The sequence below is a fragment of the Mus caroli genome, unplaced genomic scaffold (assembly GCF_978045245.1).
Source record: "Mus caroli unplaced genomic scaffold, Mus_caroli_1 scaffold_4, whole genome shotgun sequence".
NCBI classification, from domain to species: domain Eukaryota; kingdom Metazoa; phylum Chordata; class Mammalia; order Rodentia; family Muridae; genus Mus; species Mus caroli.
In genome coordinates this window covers 21,128,356-21,151,656 of record NW_028227259.1, presented here as the reverse complement: position 1 = coordinate 21,151,656, position 23,301 = coordinate 21,128,356, and the positions used below count along the sequence as shown (strand labels likewise).

Genomic DNA, 23,301 nt, shown 5'->3' with positions numbered 1-23,301 from the left:
CTAGAGCATGAGGCAAATCATGGTCAGCTGCTGTGGACAGTCCAAAGCAGCCCCACATCTCTACACCTGGGATTAAAATGAAAGTAGATCTTATAATATTTCTGTGCCTTTAAAAAGAAACCAAAATTCTAGAACTATCAGAAACCTGACTACAGACAATGAAGTAGAAAACCTATTACAGGTTTAATAGCAGGAAGGTCAGAAGCACTTTTCGGAATGCTTCCTCACACAATAGTGCGTAAAAGGATGAGAGAGAGACTCTTACGTCATTGTTTCATTTAGAAACCAAGGCAATAGATGATGGTGTTGACCTCAGCCCAGGGTCTTGGAGATGGATGGGAGAGGAATTATAAATAATTATCCAGTCTTGATAAGTGATTATGCAGAACATACATTCACAACCTTCCCTAGCCTCAGTTTCTTCATCTGTAAAGACATAAAATAACACTCAACATCACAGTAACAGTTACCTAGGACATTTCCCATGTGAAAATGACTGAAATACATAAGAGAAGTGTATATTTATTTAATTTCTTGAACACAACCAGTCTTGCAGTTCCGAGTGTCTAACAGACCTTTATTTCACTATCTTACAACCTGCTGTGGACCATGTTTCTCAGTCTGGGCACTATTGACTAGATAAGAATTTAGCAGGATGGACTGCTATGAGATTATGCTGAGGCCCCTACTCACTGGATGCCAGCCATGTATATCCAGCCTGGTCCCATGAGCTTGTCACATACCTGCAGGTCTCCTTTCATTCTTCTGTACTTTATGAACCAAGACTCTCCTCACCCACAGCCATATAAGGACTTCCCTTGTCAGGTTTCCAGCTTTCTATTTTGTCAGGTAAGACCCTTTCAATAACAGTAGCTAATAGCACTCTATAACTTTGTTAATTAAAGGGAATATTCAGACCAAAAGTAGAAAAGAACCTAATTTCAAAGGAAACGAAAGCAAAGTGAGCGGAATGTTGACCTCATAGAAAGATTCTTTACTTGGTTCTTCGTGCCTGGCTCCTGAGAACACGCCATTAGTGAAGACTTTATTATAGAGCAGGGTTTGGGAACTGATTTCATTTTCAGCCCAATCTGACCTGGATTTTCTTCCTTGATCTGCAGCTGTCAGCCCAGGGTCTTCTGGTCTCCCACCCTAATACATATTCATTGCTCCCTAGAAACCTCTTTCTTATTTCTAAGTCAGCACTGAAAAATTTGTGCCCCAAACCAGAGGCAATCCTTCCCTCTATGAAGCTTGCTTAATTTACCCATATTTCCTTTATAGTGGCTACAACTATCGTCATCTCCCAAACTTTGTAGAAAAAGAGCCTCCCATGTAGCAATCGGCACCAAGAGTGTAGTTGCTGAATCGAGAGGTTGAATTGACTCTGAACTCGGGTTTTCTATTTAGGTCACTTGGAATAATACTGTCTCAGTTTCCTATTGCAGTCATCATATCTGAGTAAAAAACCAGTTGTTAAACCCTACAGAAGCTCATTATCTTATAGTTATGGATACGCTGCATCTGATGCAGTCCTCTCTAAGCTAAGTTGGTGTGTTGGATGGGCAGTATTGATTTTTGGATGCTCTGGGGAAGAACTCGTTTCTTCAGTCTTTCTATCTTGCAGAAGCCATCTTAATTTCTTGGCTTCTGGCCCGATCCCATCATCTTAAAGGTCAGTGACATTGCACTTCTCTGATCACAGTCGTCTCTCTGGCTGATGTGAACTCAGACAGGAAAAGCTCTCTGGTTATACTTGCATGGTCAGGCTGAGACAACTGGATGTTATAGGATGACCATCTGTCTCTTCCTTCTTTAGCTAATCACATCCACAGTGTTACTTTTACCAGGTAAGTTAAAGTATTCCCAGTTTTGAAGATTAGGCTGTAGACATCTTTGAAGACTATCCATCTGCCTATCTGATCCACCCTCACTTTTCTCTATTAATATACAGGCATTATCTTCATTGAGAGTTCCATTCCTTATTAGAAAATAACTCATAGTACAAAAATAATGAATGAAAGAATCAAGCTTTGCAGCCATGTTGTATAAGCTCAAATCTACAGATTATGATACAGAACTCATACATATATGAACTCAAAGAGACTGCTGTAGCATGCATACAACCTGCGTAGGCTCAAACCAGACAAATCCTAGTATTAAGAAGGAGTTATAGGCTCTTTTCCTCTGGTGCGCCACCGACGATCCTATTGTCATCATGGGCTGCCACCCCGCCCAGTGTTACCAGTATTGTAAGAACAAGCCTTACCCAAAGTCTTGTTTCTGCCATGGTGTCCCTGATGCTAAAATCCGAATCTTCGATTTGGGATGGAAGAAAGCGAAAGTTGATGAATTCCCACTTTGTGGCCATATGGTGTCAGAACTCTCTTCTGAAGCACTGGAGGCTGCCCATATTTGTGCCAACAAAACATGGTAAAGAGTCATGGCAAGGATGGCTTTCATATCCGAGTGAGGCTCCACCCTTTCCATGTCATCTGTATCAACAAGATGTTGTCTTGTGCTGGGGCTGACAGGCTCCAGACAGGGATGCATGGTGCCTTTGGGAAGCCCCAGGGCACAGTGGCCAGGGTTCACATTGGCCAGATCATCATGTCCATCTGAACCAAGTTGCAGAATGAGGAAGATGTGATTGAGGCTCTGTTCACAGCCAAGTTCAAGTTCCCTGGCCGCCAGAAGATCCACATCTCAAAGAAGTGGGGCTTCACCAAGTTTGATGCAGATGAATTTGAAGACATGGTTGCTGAGAAGTGGCTCATTCCTGATGGCTGTGGTGTCAAATATATCCCCAATCATGGTCCTCTGGACAAGTGGAGAGCCCTGCATTCCTGAAGGCTTCAATAGTTCTCTCCTATACCCTACCAAATCGTGTTCAATAATCAATCTCGCATCAATTTTGCTTAAAAAAAAGGAGTTATAGACACAAAGTCCCACCCCTAAATGAGAAGCTATTTGCAACTGATAGCTGCTGGGAAAGGAAAATCAGTTTTCTTCAATTGACTGTCACTGGATATATAAACCACATTCCATGTCAGACCCTATGTCTAGCAGTAGTTGGTCAATGCAAAATGAATTCCACATTGAGTGTGTGTGTGTGTGTGTGTGTGTGTTTTATTTTGCATATAGAAAGAAAAACCTTGACGTTGTTATTGGGTAGGCAGGTAGGTAAGAACTCAGAGTGGTTGGGAGAGGAGAAAGGATACTATCAATATTTGCTCTGTGACAAAATATTTTATAAGAAAATAATAGCAAACACATTTGCTATGTACCAACTGACTGCCATGTGTAATGGCTAAAGGTGCCGTGACAACAGTCTACACTAAGATGCTTTCCTGATGTTATTTGACAATGCATTGATACTTTATTCAACATGTAGTGTGTGCATTCAAAGTAAAGGTGCACAGTCACAAAGAATATGAAAGGCAGATTCTTCAAAACTGGGCTCTGGCTTTTATACTTTAGCTCTGCAGATTTGGGCAAACCTTATCCCTACATGTCAGTGTATCTTTAGCATGTTGAGACCTTCAAGTTAGGCTTTCTGTGGTGCCTGCCTGTTGTGGATAGGCCTGGTGGTGTTCTTGTGAACCAATCCCCTAGTGAATAAAGGAATCAATCACTGGGTGAGTAGGCAGGACTTCTGGGTTGGACAGTGGAAGAGAGGAAGCAGGAGAGAGTAACGGCCTTTTGTTGGAAAAGGATAGCATGAAGACAAGATGTAGCTACAAGTGTCTCCCGGTTTCAGTGGTGGATCCATCAGGATTCACCACTGGAGGATTTAGATTTAATAAGGCTTACAAGATTAGGATTTTAGTTACTGCCCCCAGCGATTGAGTTATTGTTGTTTCTGAACTAAGTTTGTGTTGCATTTTCCTTCATGCAGGGGCTTGGGACTCATCCAGGTTCAAGAGAGAAAGGTACTGCGGCAAAGCATGGGTTTGCCTAAAGTGCACTACCAAGGCTGTGGGAGATGTGAAGCACGGGGCTGGTGTGGTAGTGACTGCCAGTGGGAACCTAGTGAGCTGGGTGGACAGATTGTAAAGTTCTGGGACAGAGTCTCCACAAGATAAAAATAGGTCAGCCATTGTCATCCAGTGCATGGCCAGCCGGGCTGCTGGGGCAGAGAGTTGATGGCACAAGCGTGGTAACATGCTGGTTCATTTTTGAATATTTCCTGCAACATGTGCTAAGTACAAGCTTCTCTAAAGCCTCTTTAGCGCTCACACTGTTCAGATCCACAAAGCTGATAAAAAGTGGAAAGGGCTGTTTTTATTTAAAATATTAGAATTGATTATATAGTTGTCACTCAGGCCTTGTACTTCAAGACATTAACATGATAATGTGCTATGTACTGACTTTGTGGAAGAACTCATCATTCATTTCAATTGTACTGGAAGCCAAAGTTTAGAGTTTCATTTTTCCTAGCAAGTCTCCGGTGGAACTCTTCTGGACCATCCTTTGCTCTGATCTGTTGTGGTGGTTGGACAATCTCCCTAACTGCCTTTGGCTTCAGAACACAATTACCTATCTAAAGAGAGACTTAATGGAGAGGAACTATTTATTAATAAACAGAACTATGTTCAAGTTGTCCTAGATAGATTTCTTCAACTTCTTTTATCCATTTGGCTAGAGACCACCATGGGAAGAATGCTACATATGAAGCATTCTTCTACAAGCTGGTCATTGATGAAGTACATCTGTACATGATACTTAGAACCATCTGAGCTACAGAAAGTAGGGAATCAACAATTTGTAAGTTGGATAAAAATGACATAAATATCATGGGTTTCCATGCTCTACCCATTGCAGTCATCAGGGCAGGTACTAGTTAAGGATTTATAGCATAAGGATCAGAGTTATGGGTCATAGGCAGGCTTGCTCTATTTCAACACATGCGCTCCAGAGAGGGGCAAAGTACCAGGAATATCAAACTATTAAGGTATAAAACCAAACAACTGAGTGGGAGGAATTGACGTATAAACAGGAGAAAGATCAAAAGCAAGGTTTGGTAGAAGAATATCTTATTTATAAATAGCCTGAAGATTATACCAATAACCTCATTTTCTGAAGCCCTCCATGGGAGACAGAAGTGTCAGAAAGAGCAGGAAATATGAAAAGAAGCTGTAAGCTTTTAGAAATAATTACTGTTAACTGGAAATGTCACTCTCCCCCATATCCCCAAGTCTCTTTTTAGATTAGCAAGCAGCAGTGGCCAGATGGAAGCTGTGTGTTGAAATGCCTCCTGTGACAAGAGCTAACCATTTGCAGGCGCTGAGCTTCCTTGAACAGATGGATTGCCTATTTCTTGGGTTAAAGATCAGCCAGGCTCATTAAAGAACCTGCAAGGGTTTACTGGTTAGAATTCCTTCACATTGGGAGTGACAGGTGCCTTTTATGCTACCTAAGGAAAGGTTAAGCTGGAATGAGGAGGTTAGTTACTGCTTCTGATACGCAAAGACTAAGGGCGAAGGATGGGAGGAGGACGAATTCACTGGAACTTTGTGCTGTCGCCTGTTACTGACATGCTTTGACATTTTTGTCGTGTTTTACAATAAATGTGATGTCTTGAATCTTGTACATGTAGGAAATACAAGCTTAATTTATAAATATTTTGAGTTAGGCAACCTATATCTGTAGCCAGTGAGCAAAGGCAGGGACATCTTATCATCCCTGTGAGTGTATTAAATGACAAGAGAGGGTCTGAGGCCGAAGCATGGGGAGTCAGGGGTCAGAAGCTACACTTGCTGGTGCCTTAGTGAGATCCAATGCCAGAACACTGGGGCAGCAGCAGCCTGACAGAACTATCACTTAATTAATATTGGAAAAGAGTCAATCATTATCTTGTTTTATAGAACAACTCGTTGTGATGGTTGTGAAACTGTATTTAGAAAACCTTTTAAATGTCTCTGGAGATGAAATAACATGTCTTAAAGTAGAGGTAGGATGCTCCGAGGATATGGGTTGGATTAAACATTTAAAGAATGTAGAAATGAGCCAAAGAGCCTTTTCATCCTTGATTTTTACATATTTGGATAATAGACATTTTATCAAATGGTTATAAAGCTTCAATTTTGATTCTCTAGTTCTTTTCATTTGTATTATTTCTTTGAAATTTTTGTTCAATGTGCTTTGATTATATTTACCCCTCCCCCAGCTTCTCCCAGAACCTCTCTTCTATCTGATTTTTTTTGTCCCTTTTGATTTTAAGTACATCAACTCCAACTTGTGCGGCTCATATATTCTTAGATGTGTGGCCTTCTACTGGGGTGCAGTCACGTACCAGGGAATGTGTTCTTAGAAGAAAACAGACTCTCTTTCTCCCAGGAGCTGTGGATTACCAATAGCTCCTTGGACAGGAATGGGTCTACTTATTTCCCCCTTGCTGGGATTTTGTCTGGCTTGAGACAATACAGGCCTGTGTGTGGTGTCACAATATGTAAGTTCACAAGTGTGGCTCCCCGGCCATGTGTACAAGACACAGCTTCCTTGTAGTCATCCACTGCCTCTGCCTCTTACACTCTTTCTGTTTTCTCTTCTTCAATGATCCCTGAGCCTTGGGAGGAGGGAGTACTCCACACACTTAGGGGTAAGTACTCTACAGTCTCTTATTTTCTGCCATTTGACCACTTGTGTTCTGTGTTAACTGCCATCTACTACAAACAGAAGGTCCTCTGATGAGAATTGGTACATGAATTGATCTAGAGGTACATTAATTTATAAGTCCTAGGGGTTGGTTTAATTTGATTTCTTTGTCAAGGGTCTATATTCAATGTTCTAAATTTAGAAATCTTTAATGCGTACTGTTTACTTCAATGCTTTATTCCACAGAGAAAAAAAGCACATCTTTTTCTTATGATATGCACTTGGGTTCATGCTTTAGATGCATGTGCAGAGAGTCTGAGCAACAAAAGGAGGGGATGTCCTACTTCAGTTTGTGGCAGAGCAGTCCTAGCTGTGAGAATATATGCACTTGAGTGGCTGCACAAGTGGCCAGGGCATGAGCTAATGCTGCAGTTTTCTCTTTCCCAGGATGTAACCATTCTCTCCTCTGCCTCTCCATGCTCCCATTAGATTCATGACTTTTCTTCCTATTCACCATCATCTTGTGTGAAGAGTCTTTCTTATTTCTTCGGATGTGTACATTTCTCCCATGTCTTTCTAGGAGACCAGAAGTTGACATCACTTGTCTTTCTTTATTGCTCTTCATTTGATTCTTTGAGGTAGGGTCTCTCAGTGAATTCAGCACTCCCAGATTTCATTAAACTAGCTAGCTAATGAACCCATGGAATTCCCTTCTCCACTTGCTCAGCTCCAGTGCTCACTACAATGCCTGCCATCTTAAATACGGACTAGGGATATAACTTAGTACTTTAGCCATTAAGTCCCTATCCCAAGACCAGAATAATCTTAATGTTCATCATCCATTGGAATAGTAATTTTCTTTGTAGCCCATAAACAACTAATTATAACATTCTGTGTCTGAAATTGAGTGTTCTGTGGGATTTAATGTTGCTAGACTCAAAACATACTCTCTTTCTGGCAATTTTTTTTTCAAGTATGCCTGAAAAAGAACTGGATGATTGTGTGAGGAGGGGTTTCTGGGAAAGGAGGAAGAGGAATGTATATGGACTATTAAGGATTTCCTGGACTATATCTTTGGTTTTCTATTCAGTTACTTAAGTCATTCAGTCACTTAATGAACTTTTTTTTCCAGTTTCTACATGGGAATGCACAGAATCAAATGAAGGGTACAGTTTTGAATGCCTTGGAAATTGTACTGTGATACTTTTTATTGGATTGTAGACAAATATGACTTCTTGTAATAGAGATCCAGAATGAGAATTTTCACAGCTTGATGGAAGTGTCATATGGGATTTTGGCAAATTCTTATCAAGTTATATGATGTGAGCAATCCCTCACAAGGATGTAAAATAATGCCAAGAATTTCTCTTCCTTCTAGGGTGATGCTCCTAATGTATCCAAAATAAGCTTATTTGCAGTTCAGTCAGAGAAACGCAGAGAGTTAAAAAAAATTTTGTTTAACATTAAGGATGGTCTTACAGGGGTTAATAGGACAACAAGAAGAAAAGACAGAAAAGAAGTCATAAATTACTGACTATTTTGTTATTTTTTTCCTGCTGCTGTGATGAGCTATTCTGGCACAAACAACTTGGGGGTGGGAAGAGTTTATTGTGACCCATATTTTCAGGGTATGCCTATCACTGCAGGCAAACCAAAATGCCAGGAGTCTGAAGCAGTTGATCATGTTACATCAGAAGCCAGAAGAAGAGAGCAAACACGCCTATACTTAGCTTAGTTTTCCTTTTAACACAATGTTGAACTCCAGATCAGAAAATGGTGCCACCTTCAGTGCATGGATCTTTCCACTTCAATTAATTCACTGGCAATAACCCCTCATAGGCATATCCAGAAACCTGGTAATTCTAGACCTTACCACGTTGGCAACTGAGATTGTTCATCACAGTCTTGATAGCTTCTTCATGAATCGTCTCTTTCTTCACCACCCAACATTTTATGGTCATGTCAATGTCAAACAAAGTAGAAATAATGATTTTTAGTCAAAATTATTATCTCTAAAAGTTTTACAATTTATTATTCCAAGTGGAAGGGCTATATCTTAAGAGCTTTTTTATTAAAAAGGGAAACAACTTAGGGAAAATTCCCCTCTTATGGAGAGAGAGACTTCTGAAGTAGTAGTGTAGGAGCAGACTGCAGACTGCTGAGTTAGATGATGACTAAGTGTGACTGCACGTGTGATCTATAAATACTTTAAAGGTGTAAATACCAAGTAAGGTGAGGAATTATTTTGTCTAGTACTTTACAGGAATAGCACTGACAGGGAATTAAGAAAAGGAATGCATTGAATTATAGTGTGAATAACCACAAAGGGTTCTTTTAGCTACGCCTCCAGGTCCTTTAACATCTCAGAAACACCTTTGGCTCTTTGATAAAACTTCCTGTCATCCTGTGGATGTCAAGTTAATGTTATTGGACATCAGGCACTATAAAGGCCCGGAGATTCAGAAAGGTCCATTTCTGTGTCTGAGATTTAGGAGTCCCATAGCATTTAATATTACTGAGCTCTGGATTTCCTGGAGATGGAAATGTGGGTAGAGGCAGGCCATGTGAGCGAGCCTGCATCTCAGCTCCCCAAAGAGCTCTTTCTATAAATGCTGGAGCCCTCATTGGAGTTACTACCTCTTGAGTTAAAAGCAACTGCCTTGTCTTTTAAATAGTCCATGAATTTTTATTTTTTTCTGATGAGATATCAAGATTGCAGATACCCAGTGATACCTTTTAAGCAGAGAAGTGATTAGTGCTATGTTTTAACACTCATTCTAGCTGCCAAGAGGGTAACAGAGGAGGAGACTGGAGACCACTTGAAAAGTGTTTTAATAATACAGGAAAAAGAAGATTAGGGCTTAAATTAAATCAAGTCAGCAAGGGTATCAAGTAGAATGAACAGATTCAATGATGGCTTGGGTGTTAAATCGATGGGGCAGGACTTTGGATGTCTAGCTAATGCATCATCAGGAAGAGCTGATAAGTCTTGATGGTCAAGATAGTTTTCTTCTAAAATTTCCTGAGACTGACAATCAAAGAGACAGGAAAAGCCAAGCAACGAGAGTGAAGCTGATGTCCAAGAAGCAAAAGGAAAGGCTGAAGAGTCCCATGCTGTCAGGACAGCCACACTAATCTCAGAGATGGCTAAACAAAAGCAAGAGCAACTGTTCTGGGGATACATCTAGAGAAATTCAGGCAACTACTTAGCATAGATATTATCTTGATGTGCCTAGATTATGAAGGCTAAGAATCGAGGTGGAGATTATACCTCTATGATTAGTAAAGGGAGCCAAAAGGAGGAGTGCAGAGTGACAGAAGAGAAGTTGAAGCACCCCCCTCTTTGACTTGAGAGATATGGGAAATTCAATTAGAGATATTCTGCACATATTTGGATATAAGGGTTGAAGATTAAGGTAGCTGGGCAGAAATAAGTCATTAACAGATTGCTGGTAGTTAAATGCCTAGAACAGAGATGGTCACCCTGTGAGAGAAAAGGAAGAAAAATAATGGATTGTAGTTGCATATGGATGCACATTCAGATAGAGATAAAGAAAAGGGTACGAAGAAAGATTTCAAAGGTGAGAGATCAAAGAGCTGGAGAATAATAGTGAGAGAGTACTTCTGTGGATCCAGAAAAGAATTTCAAAGAGAAAGGTCAATAGTGTATAATGAAGACAGAGGGCAAGATGGTAACCTCTAGTGCTCTTGTTTCTTTGTATAAAAATAAGTCTCTATAGAATCATTATGGGGAAGAACATTTAGCTAGTGTTGATGGGTGAAAGATGGCTACAAGATTATATAATCATGTTTACAGATGTGATCTGGGGAGCAGAATTCCCTGGAAGACTCCTAGGAAGCTGATTTTCTCTTCACTAATGTCCTCACTGACACAGGTAGCTCAACATAATGTGGTCTCTTTGACTTTGGACATTTTGTCAAAATCATAAATTACCCAATTCATAAGGTCTGCAGTCCCTTTGGTGACACATTTTATCCCTTCACACAATCCCAGTGAAAAATTAATCACCTAGCCTCCTGGTTTTGAAATAGATTTAAATGTCTAAACTAGGATAATTTGTTGTGTCAGAGAATGTTCTCTTTTTTGACTTCTGTTTTCAGAAGCAAAATCTCACAGAGAGTCAGGACATTCAGAAAGATGGTCAGACTTAAGAGAAAACATACAGAGAGAAAAGGATCTCCCCAAGATGAAAACAGAAAGATGTTTCTATGCATACATTTGACAGAAATACAGAGACAAAGACAAGAGGTCATATTTTTAAAGAGGAAAATCGGGTTATCCAAGCTGGGGGTGGACAGGCACACATGGTCCCTGAGCATCTGGATCTATAAGCTCATCACTGATAGCAGCAAGGGATAGAACCTCAGAGGAAGAACTGTTTAGAACTCCTGGTCTTGGAATGGTTTATTATGTGCCTGAAGCCAACAACCTGTATATTGATGACACAGACTTAATGTAAGAACGAATACCTGATGTCCAGGCAGCCCATTCTAGCTTACTGAACCTTAGCAAAACCACCATGGTTTCAACCTGTCAAAGTAGGATGTGAACTGTTAACAGAAAAATTCAGAAATATTATGCCTCCAGTACTTTCGAGTTTATAATTCCTTGTGCACACTTACTGCATCATGATCCCTCTGTGATATGCCTGGATGCAACCCTTGAGGAAATCCTGAAAAAATAGTGTGGCTGCAAGCAGAGTAGAGTAGACTGCCTTTGTGGGGATCTTAGAACCAAATAAAACAATGCTATCTTGAAGAGTAATTGACAGTAAGATTTTTAGTCTAAGATCAATAGCATAATTACATAAGTATCAAGCTAGAAAGTTAATCAGAATCTGCATTGTGTTAACCAGCAGAAATTTAACTATCTCACTGAGAAAATAACCAGTTCAGACCTAGTGGGCCTTTCCAACTCCTATTTTGTTTAGTGGGTTAATAGATGCTGCAGTTATCTGCATGCAATGGCTGCTTATATCCTATACTTATGAGTTAATGGAACCAATCTGCCTGGATGCTCTTAGGATGGGAAAGAGATGTGGAGGGAATGCAAAGCCCCTAATTTCTGATATAAATAACGTTAAATGAAAAAAGATGCAATACATATCATAAAATGTATGTTGGTGGCATTTAGCTCAAAAAACAAATGCTAACTGGGAATCCTTTGGTGCTAACCAGCACTTCATAGCTCAGGCCTATTCCAGGCCCAGCTCCAACTGGCAGAGCTTTGTTTATTTTTAAAATACCAGCAATATTTTGTTTTAGATGTGAGACAATTGTAAAGCACTTTCCACTAGAATAATCAAAGAGCATTATGCCCCTGCCATAGAGAGAAAGCACAGATGTAAGTCAATATCACATATCATACATCACTGTTTATTACCAGGCAAGCCAATGGATGCTTCAGAAAGTGGACTCACTTGCACAGAGAAAGATTAGGGAATGTTTATTGTTGCAATCTAAACCTTTAAAACAAACCCGTTGGAGGTAGAAAGACAGTCTCCAGTGCTTCTATTACTATTCCACAATACAATGTGAGATCAGCTCTGTTCCTTAAAGTAGCCAGGAAGTTATTGTAAAATATGTCGATGTTGTTGCTTGTGAATTCAGCGTCGTACAACTGTTAAATTTAACGGACTATGGTTAGAAAATGAATGAATAGTTATGAGCTTCACAAATCAAATGCTCACATCTACACTGTGCCTTTCTTGAATTCCAAATGTGTTAACAACAGGCATGACTCCACCCCTCATTGGCTTGTCACCCTACATTTTACAAGGACAACCAGCCTTATATTCTGCTCACCAATTCCAGCTGTGGCTGTGCTGGGCCCGAGGTGTATTGAAAATAAGACTGATGGGGATATATATATATATATAACTCTTAGGCAATATGCTTGCTATTTGCAGCTGCATAAGGGCTTGCAACCTCCATGCAAAGCACATTTGGCTGCATTTGAGTCACTGGAAAGTAGAATAGCTCATGTAGAAGTCTATAGAAATGCTAAAATGACTTAGATCTAGAATTTAGATCAAATCTCTCAGTTAAAACCACACTGGTAATTAAACTGTTTACTTCTAAAATGCCGGATCCTTGTTCTGTTACTGTGTTACTGTAGGCATTTTAATAGAAGCTTTACTAAGGACTTAGATAGGTTGGGAAGATAGAAACACAACATGCTACATTCTCAGATGGAAAACACTTGTTCACTTTTGTCTTGGATCCAGTACCTGGGTGTCTTTCCTCTTCCCTGAAGTCCACACACGTCAGAAGATGGTTGTATTTGTGAGTTTTAAGTCTCAGGATTGACTTTGATAATTTGTCCCAGCCACACCTGTCTGGCTTAGACTCTCATTTGCTATATCCATCTTCTATACTGATTTAGCCTTCTTTGGAATGGCCCTAAATAAATACTTTGCACTTCTACTCTGATGCGCACCTGCTACCTTTCTGATTAATCTATCAGATTGTGTAATTGTTCAACATGATTTTCTGTCTTCTTCAGAAAAACATGTTTCCCTCACAAGAGACAGCTATATCAGGGTCCTTTCGGCAAAATCTTGCTGGCATATGCATTAGTATCTATGTTTGGTGGCTGATTATGGGATGGACACCCAGGTGGGGCACTCTCTGGATGGTCCATCCTTTTGTCTTAGCTCCAAACTTTGTCTCTGTAACTCCTTCCATGGGTATTTTATTCCATATTTTAGGGTGGACTGAAGTATCTATGCATTGGTCTTCCTTCTTCTTCATTTTCTTGTGTTTTGCAAATTGTATCTTGGGTATTCTAGGTTTCTGGGCTAATATCCACTTATCAGTGAGTGCATATCTAGTGACTTCTTTTGTGATTGGGTTACCTCACTCAGAATATCCTTCAGATATATCCATTTGCCTAAGAATTTCATAAATTCATTGTTTTTAATAGCTGAATAATACTCCATTGTTTAAATGTACCACATTTTCTGTATCCATTCCTCTGTTGAGGGATATCTGGGTTTTTTTCCAGCTTCTGCCTGGCAAATACAGAAGTGGATGCTCACAGTCATTTATTGGATGGAACAGAGAACCCCCAATGGAAGAGCTAGAGAAAGTACCCAAGGAGCTGAAGGGGTCTGCCACCCTATAGGTGGAACAACAATATGAACTAACCAGTACCCCCAGAGCTTGTGTCTCTAGCTGCATATGTAGCAGAAGATGGCCTAGTCGGCCATCATTGGGAAGAGAGGCCCCTTGGTCTAGCAAACTTTATATACCCCAGGACAGGGGAATACCAGGGCCAAGAAGTGGGAGTGGGTAGGGGAGCAGGGTGGGGGGAGGGTATAGGGGACTTTTGGGATAGCATTTGAAATGTAAATGAAGAAAATATCTAATAAAAAATATTTTTTTAAAAAAGGAAAAACATGTTTCACTCATGAGGGTGCCCTAGCCAATGTCTACTGTATGTCTTATTACACTTCTGAGAGGATGATTTCTCAGCCATATCAGGAGGGACCTGGATCTTAAAAATCAAAGGGCTTAGCTTTTTTGAAAAAGGGAAGTGTATTATAGGCAGTGGGAACTAAATACATAGCCTCCAGGTCATGGTCCTGGGAAAGTTTTCCAGAGAAGAATGAATTCCTCGTGATTGGAACACAGGGGCCAGGCAGTCACCAAAGCTGACACTAGGCTGTAACCATGAAGATTCAGGTGCTTAAAGTAGCATTGTTTTGCTGCTTAGGGTCTGGCCAATGAAAGCATCATGCATTGTGTCTGTTCTTTATACTAATATTGAAATGTATTTTGTTACAATATATTAAAGTTTATACATGCATTATTGAAAATGGTACAAAATGATCAGATATAGACTATAAAATACATATCCCTGGTTCTTAAGTCATTCAGATTCCTCTTCAGCGGTAATCACCTGAAACACTTTTGGTTTTACTTATCTTGATTAATAAGTAGTCTAAGGCATATTCCATAGTCTAGTTTTAAAAAACTTGTCAACTTACAATTATAATAGTGGCATCTAATATAACTCACACTACCAACTCAATTCCCCTCCCCTTTAAGGGCTACTAAAAATATATGTTCATTTTAGTCCTTTCTTAGCCATCTTTATGTTGTATGTTAGAACCACGGTAGACTACTCTGTCTGCCTCAGAGACAGGATGAACCATCATTTACTGATCTAAGGTTCAGGGAACATTGCAGAAGTGGGGGTTGAAAGAGCCAGAGGATCAGGGAGTGTGCTGTGAGACTGTCTCTGAGTAATATCAGAGGCTAGCCTCATGCAGTCTCAACAGCATGACTGTCCAAATGAAAGCTGAACAAGGACATCACTGAGGACATACCATAGTGGACAGGGAAAAGCCTGTGAGGTCTGGGCCCAGTGCACAGAGCTATACACAACTGAGGAAAACTGGGAACAGGAGAGTGGTCTTCTCCTGGGAAATGCACAGCAATTTGTTGTCCAGAGTTAAATGGTCAACCATATATATATATGTACAAGAAAACAAGAAACATTATACTGACCAAACAGGTTATATTTAGGCATATATATATGTATATATATGCACACACACATATATATATATTCATGTATGTATGAGTATGTGTGCATATGTGTGTGTATGTTGTATATTTTAGCTTATATACTGGATGTCAAGCTAAGGTGTTTGGAATTCTCTAAAATATAAGAAGCTGTGGTTTGAGGGCAAGGAAGCTGCATCAGTTTCACTATCTCAATCACTGCTGAAGTCATTTTGACTTTTATTGTCTTAAAAGAGGCCTCTGTGCTCAGGAAGGAGACATAACTTCCCATGATTGGAGCTTTCTTTAACATAGTCTGCTGAACATGGTTTAACCCTTAGTTACAGATTGTTTTAGATTATTTGTCACTGGTTCTTATTGCTGGCTGGTGTTAATTACCTAGGCTCTTGTTGATGGATGAGCTTAGGTAATTAACATCAATCTGAATGTTCTGAGCAATCCTCTGCACAGAGGAAACATTTTAAAATTGTTTATCTGCCCGAGGTAAGAGAAAAAGATGGCTAGGGAAATGAAGAGCCTTTTATTGCAGTCTGTAACTACTACTTACCCAAAGTAACTTCAATCCTCTCATTGAAACACTGTTAGTGTTCCAAGAGGAAGCTAAATGACTCTATTTACATAACTTCTAAGTCATCTCTCTCACATATATGTTTCATCCAATCATGACAACTCACTCAATTGCCTTGAGTTATGCGGATAAAGTCCCTGGTAACTAATGTACCCAAAAGAAACTCTGCAATCCTTTTGAAATACTCAAAGTAGGAGAATCTCCAATGTAAAAGGCATTTACTTGTTTCCTTTGGGAAAATGTATCACAAAGATTCAAAAGCTATTAATTTAATCATTCTCCTTTTACGTGAGTTTGATGTGGGCATGAATGTGTATTATCAACATAAGCAAGGCCATTTCAAAGACCCCCCCAACGATCAGGCCCAGAGGGACAATAGAGCCCTCTCAGTGTTGGGCTCAGGAAAATGGCCAAGCTTTTCCCTAGTCCCTGTGGAGATGATGACAGTGTATGCAGAAAAGTATGACCACAGCTTCCTCTTAGCTGATGTTTACAACCTAAGATGGCTCCTGTAGAGAGATCCCCTACTGAGATTAGCCAAACCTGCCTCTCCCTCATTTAGCTGTATACAATAAGCCTTCCATTTAAATGTATAAAATGGAAGTTTCTGGGGTGCTGCTGGTGTGTCTCTATAAGACTGCATTGTTCATACAATCCTGTCTTCTCAGTATGCACATCTGTGTGTCTGTCCTGTCTTTATTTTCTCATCACCTCTGTCAGATCAAAACCAAACCCATGCAAGACACAGCAGTCCTATAACATCTTGAGAGTATAATTAATTTGTAAAAGCCATTTTCAAGAGATAGGGAAGGCTAGAGATCAATGTCTCTAAGAATAACCATATGTAAGCTTTGATTGGAGATTCACAGTTACCTAAATGTGCTCATAGTCTTTGCATATTAAAGGTACAGTTTCTGCCCTTGTATCTGTCTGTCTGTCTGTCTGTCTGTCTGTCTGTCTATTTTAGCTCTATCTTCCATCAGATGGGAAACAACAGTACATAAGCTGATGTACCAAGAGAACTGCACAGTCATTGTGAAACTGGGGCTTCCTCTCTTCCTCCTTTCTTACCTGCTACTTTCCTGTTAAGGCTAGGTCTTAACTGGTCTTAGCTGGGCTGACCTGCAACTTGCTATGTCAACCAGGCTGTCCCCAAACTCACAATCCTGCTTCCATCTCCTGAGGAGTGGTCTGGTGTCTGTTGTACATCTTTCCTTACCACCTTCTCCTTGCTTTACTCCTCAGTTGTCTGCACTCTTCCTGAATGCCCACCCTACACCTTTCTAAGGCTCACTAAGGACATTTTCCTATTCTAAAATAACTGAAATAAATTCATAACATCAATTCCTATCCCTAGCCTTAAACATTTACCCCAGATGCATTAATGAGTTACCATGTGCACTGTCTCTGCCACCTGAGGTCAAGGTTTCATTAGGTACCCAGCAATCCACATGGCCCACACCCACCAAAGAGACCAGGCAGGTCTTTGAGAGCCAGTTATCACCACAGTCAGGTGCCAATAATATATCACCACAATTAATAAAGACTCAGGCCCTAGCCATGGACCACAAGACCCTGTAGGTTCCGGCCTGTCTATCACTCCCACCACCTACTGCAGTAGCTCCACATCCACCCTCCCCCCCCCCCCCCCCAGTGTGAACACACTGCTCTTGCTTCTTCCTTGGTGACTTTGCCTCCATGTTTCTCTCCCAGGTCTCTGTGACTAAAATTCTCATGATCATCTACTTTGTATTGCCTTCCTCTGGCCTCATCTATAAAGCATTTCCTGTTACTCTTTCCATTCACTTTCATTCCTTTCACTTGAACATCTTATATTATAGGTTTATGTTCTGTCTCCTAGAACATGACCTCCTAAGGGTAGATAATCCTCCTTACCACTGGTACAGTTCATATCACTTAATGGGTATCTGATACAGTTGAGGAAAGAGTAATTCTTTGACTTAACTAACATGAAATTCATGGAATTAACATTGGGTCCATGAAATCAAACTAAGTCCTGTAATCTTAGATCTCAAAAGTGCTCCCTTGCCTGTGCTGTTGGTCCACTAGGAAGTCCTAATTGCAGTGTTAACAAAAGTTTAAATAACATTGCTCATATTCAGCAATATGATTGATCATCAGTGCTTTAAAGAATGGACAAGTAGGGCTCAGAAGATGGTTCAGTGGTTAAGAGCACTGCCAGCTCTTGAAGATGACCCATGTTCAGTTTCCAGCATCCACATGGCAGCTCACAGTTTCAGGGGACTCAGGCCCTCTCTTCTGGCTTCCCAGGGCACTAAACCCATGTGGTACACAGACATCCACACTGGCAAAAACACTTATATACACAAAATAAAAAATTTAAAGTCTAAAAATGTCTAAGTAATGTCACATAGAAATATGATTTAGTGGTTGATATTGCCATGGTCTCCTAAAAAATTCTTTTCAAGTTGACTCAAGGCACAATTCATCTAAGTAGCTAATGAACCTAGAGAGATGGGAACCTTGTGATATTCTCCACACAAACCACACTACCCTGGCCACATTAATATCACAGCACCATGGCTATGCCACACAGAAGCCTGTGGACATTTTCATAGAACCACAAATCCTAAATGTAGCTTTTATATGCACTTATTTTTAAATTTGGGTCTTTTTCTTTACTTTTTAAAACCATGCTTGATCCTATTGTGTCTGGTTTTCTAGTTACTAAATAACAATTCCTAGGGCTATTATTTGATGACATGAATATTCATAAGCACCTGAGGTATTCCTCGTGTGTAATAAGAACTGAGATACTGACCAGACAGTTGGGAATAGGGCTTCTGTGGGACTGCTCTAAAATAAGCATTTTCTTGGATAGATACATAGAGAACTATGCTTTCCTTGTATTAGAAATGCCGAAGGATCCCGCAATACCTCTCCTGGGCATATATCCAGAAGATGTCCCAACCGGTAAGAAGGACACATGCTCCACTATGTTCATAGCAGCCTTATTTATAATAGCCAGAAGCTGGAAAGAACCCAGATGCCCCTCAACAGAGGAATGGATACAAAAAATGTGGTACATTTACACATTTACACTCAGCTATTAAAAAGAATGAATTTATGAAATTCCTAGGCAAATGATTGGACCTAGAGGGCATCATCCTGAGTGAGGTAACACAATCACAAAAGAACTCAAATGATATGTACTCACTAATTAGGAGGATATTAGCCCAGAAACTTAGTATACCTGAGATATAAGAGACAATTTGTAAAACACATGAAACTGAAGAAGAATGAAGACCAAAGTGTGGACACTTTGCCCCTTCTTAGAATTGGAAACAATCACCCATGGAAGGAGTTACAGAGACAAAGTTTGGAGCTGAGACAAAAGAATGGACCATCTAGAGACTGCCATATCCAGGGATTCATCCCATAATTAGCCTCCAAATGATGACACCATTGCATATACTAGCAAGATTTTGCTGAAAGGACCCTGATATAGCTGTCTCTTGTGAGACTAGGCCGGGGCCTAGCAAACACAGAAGTGGATGCTCACAGTCAGCTATTGGATGGATCACAGGGCCCCCAATGGAGGAGCTAGAGAAAGTATCCAAGGAGCTATAGAGATCTGCAACCCTTTAGGTGCAACAACAAAATGAACTAACCAGTACCCCGGAGCTCTTGACTCTAGCTGCATATGTATCAGAAGATGGCCTAGTCGGCCATCAGTGGAAAGAGAGGCCCATTGGACATGCAAACTTTATATGCCCCAGTACAGGGGAACACCAGGGCCAAGAAGTAGGAATGGGTGGGTAGGGGAGTGGGGGGGAGGGTATGGGGGACTTTTGGGATAGCATTGGAAATGTAATTGAGGAAAATACGTAATAAAAAAAAATTCAAAAACAAAAAAAAAGAAAAAAAAAAGAAATGCCAAGCAAAGAAAGTGTAACTCTGGGTGTAACAGTAATGCTATTCAGTAAGGGGGCAGAGCCACCCATCTGCAGGAGAAAGCCCAAGAAGAGGCAAGAAGTGACCTGGAGGCAGTTCCTCTAAGCTAGTTTCCAAAGTCCGATTACTTAACTCTTTTGGAAGTCTTGTGATCACCCTGTCTGTTACAAAACCGGCACATAAACACAAATTCAGGAGGGTCTTAAATGTTATCATATAGGTCTATAGTGATGTGCTTGGTCACCCTAGATCTAATGCATGATTTCATTGTATTCCATTAAGAGCGACACAATTACAAATGGAAATGGTGAGCCAGGCATTTCAGGAAGATGCTCTTCTCAAGGCAATTTGAAATCGTTGGGTCTGGGCACTAAAGCAGTAAGGAGCATATTGAGATTTAAGATGTGTTTTACACACTGATGGCTTCACTGGGAAACAAACACACCCACCACAGCTTTATGGGGACTGTTCTCCAGCACAAGCTGAGGGAACTGTTGCATCAGCAGCACCTTCTCTGTTCCCACAAGGATGCATATGGTCATGGCTCATTCTGCTTCTCTGGCAAGCCAGCACTGCAACAGACAGCTTAGAGGGTGTGTGTGTGTATGTGTGTGTGTATGTCTGCATGAGTATGTGTGTATGTATGTCTCTCTTGTGTGTGAGTGTGTGTATGCCTCTTTGTGTGTGTTTGTGTGTCTCTGCATGTGTCTCTGCGTGTGAGTGTGTGTCTGAATGTCTCTGTGTGTGTCTATATGTTTCTCTGTGTATGTGTGTCTCTGTGCTTATTTCTTTGTATCTGTTTTCTGAGAGAGTGTTTCTCTGTGTCTCTGTGTTTGTGAGTGTGTGTGTCTGTGTGTGCATGTGTGGTTTGTAATTTCTTAGCTGTCTAAAACACAAGCCAAACTGGAAAAATGAATGAAAAAATTTTAAAGCAAACTCCTGGGAATAAAAAGAAAAGAATAAATAGTTGAGGTTTATTCAAGGCTATGAGAATACTTTAGGAGAGGCCTAGAACCTACATACTTTGAAAGAAATCTGAGGAACTGAGAGTCAACGTAAAAGAAACCAATACCCAGGTTCAAACAGTAAGTTTCTTTTTATCCTTTCATTTTCCACTTTTATTTATTTTATTAATATTTTGAAATTATAATATAATTACATCATATCTACCCCTTCCTTCTTTTCTTCCTTTCCACTCTCAGATTCATGCCCTCTTTTCAGTTGCTGATTCTCCCTCTCTCTCTCTCTCTCTCTCTCTCTCTCTCTCTCTCTCTCTCACACACACACACACACACACACACACACACACACACACACTGTGAAGCACCTGCACAAGTGGGCATGCTAACATGGAAGGAGGAAAGCTCAAGGGACCCTGTCCCTAGACAAAGAACTATGATCAATTCCGGGGATACTGACAGAATAGAATGGGTCTAGTATCAAACAGTCAGCTTTGAGATCATATGTCTCTGAGTCAGATAACATTATACAGACAGATATGTATCTTTTTTAAGAGTGTTGATTTTCCTGCATCCACTCCTAAATTGGTTTTAATCATATTCTGAGTGTGTATTCATACCTGTCAAAGTCTTAGAGAAACTACATTAGAAGTATCTTGAAATATTAAGAGCTTAATTCCTTCACTCACAAGCTAATTGACCCACTAGTTCAACCCCACACCTTCCTCTGGCTGGCCCTCCTCACAGTCCTCCTCTGTAAACCTCTCATGATCTGTGTATCCTTTGGAACTTCCCTCTTCCCTTTTGGGCCCCTGTCCCTCCCTGAAGATTCTCCCTGCAACACTAATCCTGCATTATACTGTCGTTTCCAGGAACACCTACAGCAGGGAAAGTATTCTTAGGAAGCATAAGCATTCAACAGTCTTCCTTGCAACACTAACTGCCCCACATCTTGAAGGAGTGTTTGGATCTGAGGGAGAGTTTTTCTGGGAGAGGTGATGAATCATAAATATTACTATGCCAAACATCCATCCCCTTCCCTTATTTTTGGTCTACTGTGCCTCTCCTCCACTATTCTAGGAAATGTCTAAATTTTATTTTAAATTTAAGCAATTACAAAGGAAACATCAATATTCTAAGATAAAAATCTGTTGTCATTCTTTGTAATGTGCCTAAGGGAACTTAAATGATACAGAGTGGATGCCCGCTATCCCTCACTACAGCAAAAACCAGGCCTACATTCTTCTTAATGGGAATTTTTGCCCAACTGCCTTTCTCCCTTTGTCTTCTTCTCCTACTATTATTCAAATATGATATATTTTCATTGGAGAACATTTAATATTGGCTCCCCAAAACAATAAACAAAAATAATAGTGACAATTTAAACAGCATATGGGCAGTACTAATGGTCTTAGTGAGTTATCCCTGCCTCAAAGCCTTGAGGTCAAGAGAGGAATGTGTTTGGGGAGAGGTGGAGGGAAAACACTGCTGAAGATCTGACCACATTTCTCTCTGTACCATATGAAATTTTCAAGAAAAGAAATTTCTAAAATGTCCAGTTATATCAGCCTGCGAAAGTTTAAATTTTCTTCTCAGTTAGAAAGTACACATATCAGTAGTAAACTATAGTTAACATTATGACTATACAAGTAGTGCATGGATGAACAAAATCATATATGCAGATTATACATTTTGAAAAAAAAAATCTCAAGCAAAGCCCTGTTGGAAATGCCAGTCTTAATGCATTTTGTTCTGATTCATTGAGTTCATGTAATCTTTGCTTATGAGTGGAGTTCACCATCTGTTCACCTCATTTCCCCCTTTATAGACCTGCAGGAAGAATGGTGATCAAATGAATAAGTAGATACGCCTATTTCATAATGATGCCAATCAATTGCCTGAATATTTTAAAGTTATATTCCCTGAATTATGGGGATCTATTACATGGTAATAGTAAGGATTTATATTTAATTATATAAGAAGTATAAAAGCACTGAAATAGCTCAGTGAGTAAAGGCATCTAACATTGAAGCAGATAACCCGAGTTTGATCCCAGGAGCCTACATGTTGAAAGGAGAAAATCAACTCCCCCAAACTGTCTTCTGATCTTCACACACATGTAAGATTGCAGTAATTCTATGATATATGTGATACTAATGAATCAGGAGAATCCTGGACATTAAAGGGTTAATTGGAGGTGGGATGAGAGGCAGATAGTGAGTAGGTTGACCCAAATTAAAAATGTTTAGGAAAGCCTTAGGGAAAGCTACTAGTTAGTAATCTAATTTCAAAATATGACTAATTAAAAAACAAAGTTGAAACAGAATTATCCTGCATGGGTGAGCAATGCTGTGCTCAGAAGACATGGTTATTCAATAGAAGTCACAGTGCAAGGCATAGGATTCCTCTCTATGAGTCAGGGAGGTACCTGAGTTTTGAAAATAGCCTAGGCTGCTGACATTGCCCTGGGCTGCCCACCACACTACATGGGAAGACCCAGTTCCTGAAGAGATCACACGCTTTGGTAGAACATGGAGAAATCAGCCTCAAAACAACTGGGAAATGTCTTTCCTCTGGGTCATTTTCCTGTTGCCTGAAGGCACTGTGATGGATAATGAAGGAGAAAGTGATGGTCTTACTTAGCCCTGGACCCAGAATACTACATTACAAACCTGTCCGTCAAGACTT

At 40.2% G+C, this 23,301-nt stretch overlaps 1 protein-coding gene and 1 pseudogene across 3 annotated transcripts in view; one reads left to right on the top strand and one right to left on the bottom strand.

Annotated features, from left to right (window-relative positions):
* Lhfpl3 (LHFPL tetraspan subfamily member 3) overlaps window positions 1-23,301 on the bottom strand; it is a 549,054-nt gene that overhangs the window by 351,688 nt on the left and 174,065 nt on the right. The window lies entirely within an intron of this gene.
* LOC110294631 (large ribosomal subunit protein uL16-like) lies at window positions 2,199-2,850 on the top strand (annotated as a pseudogene).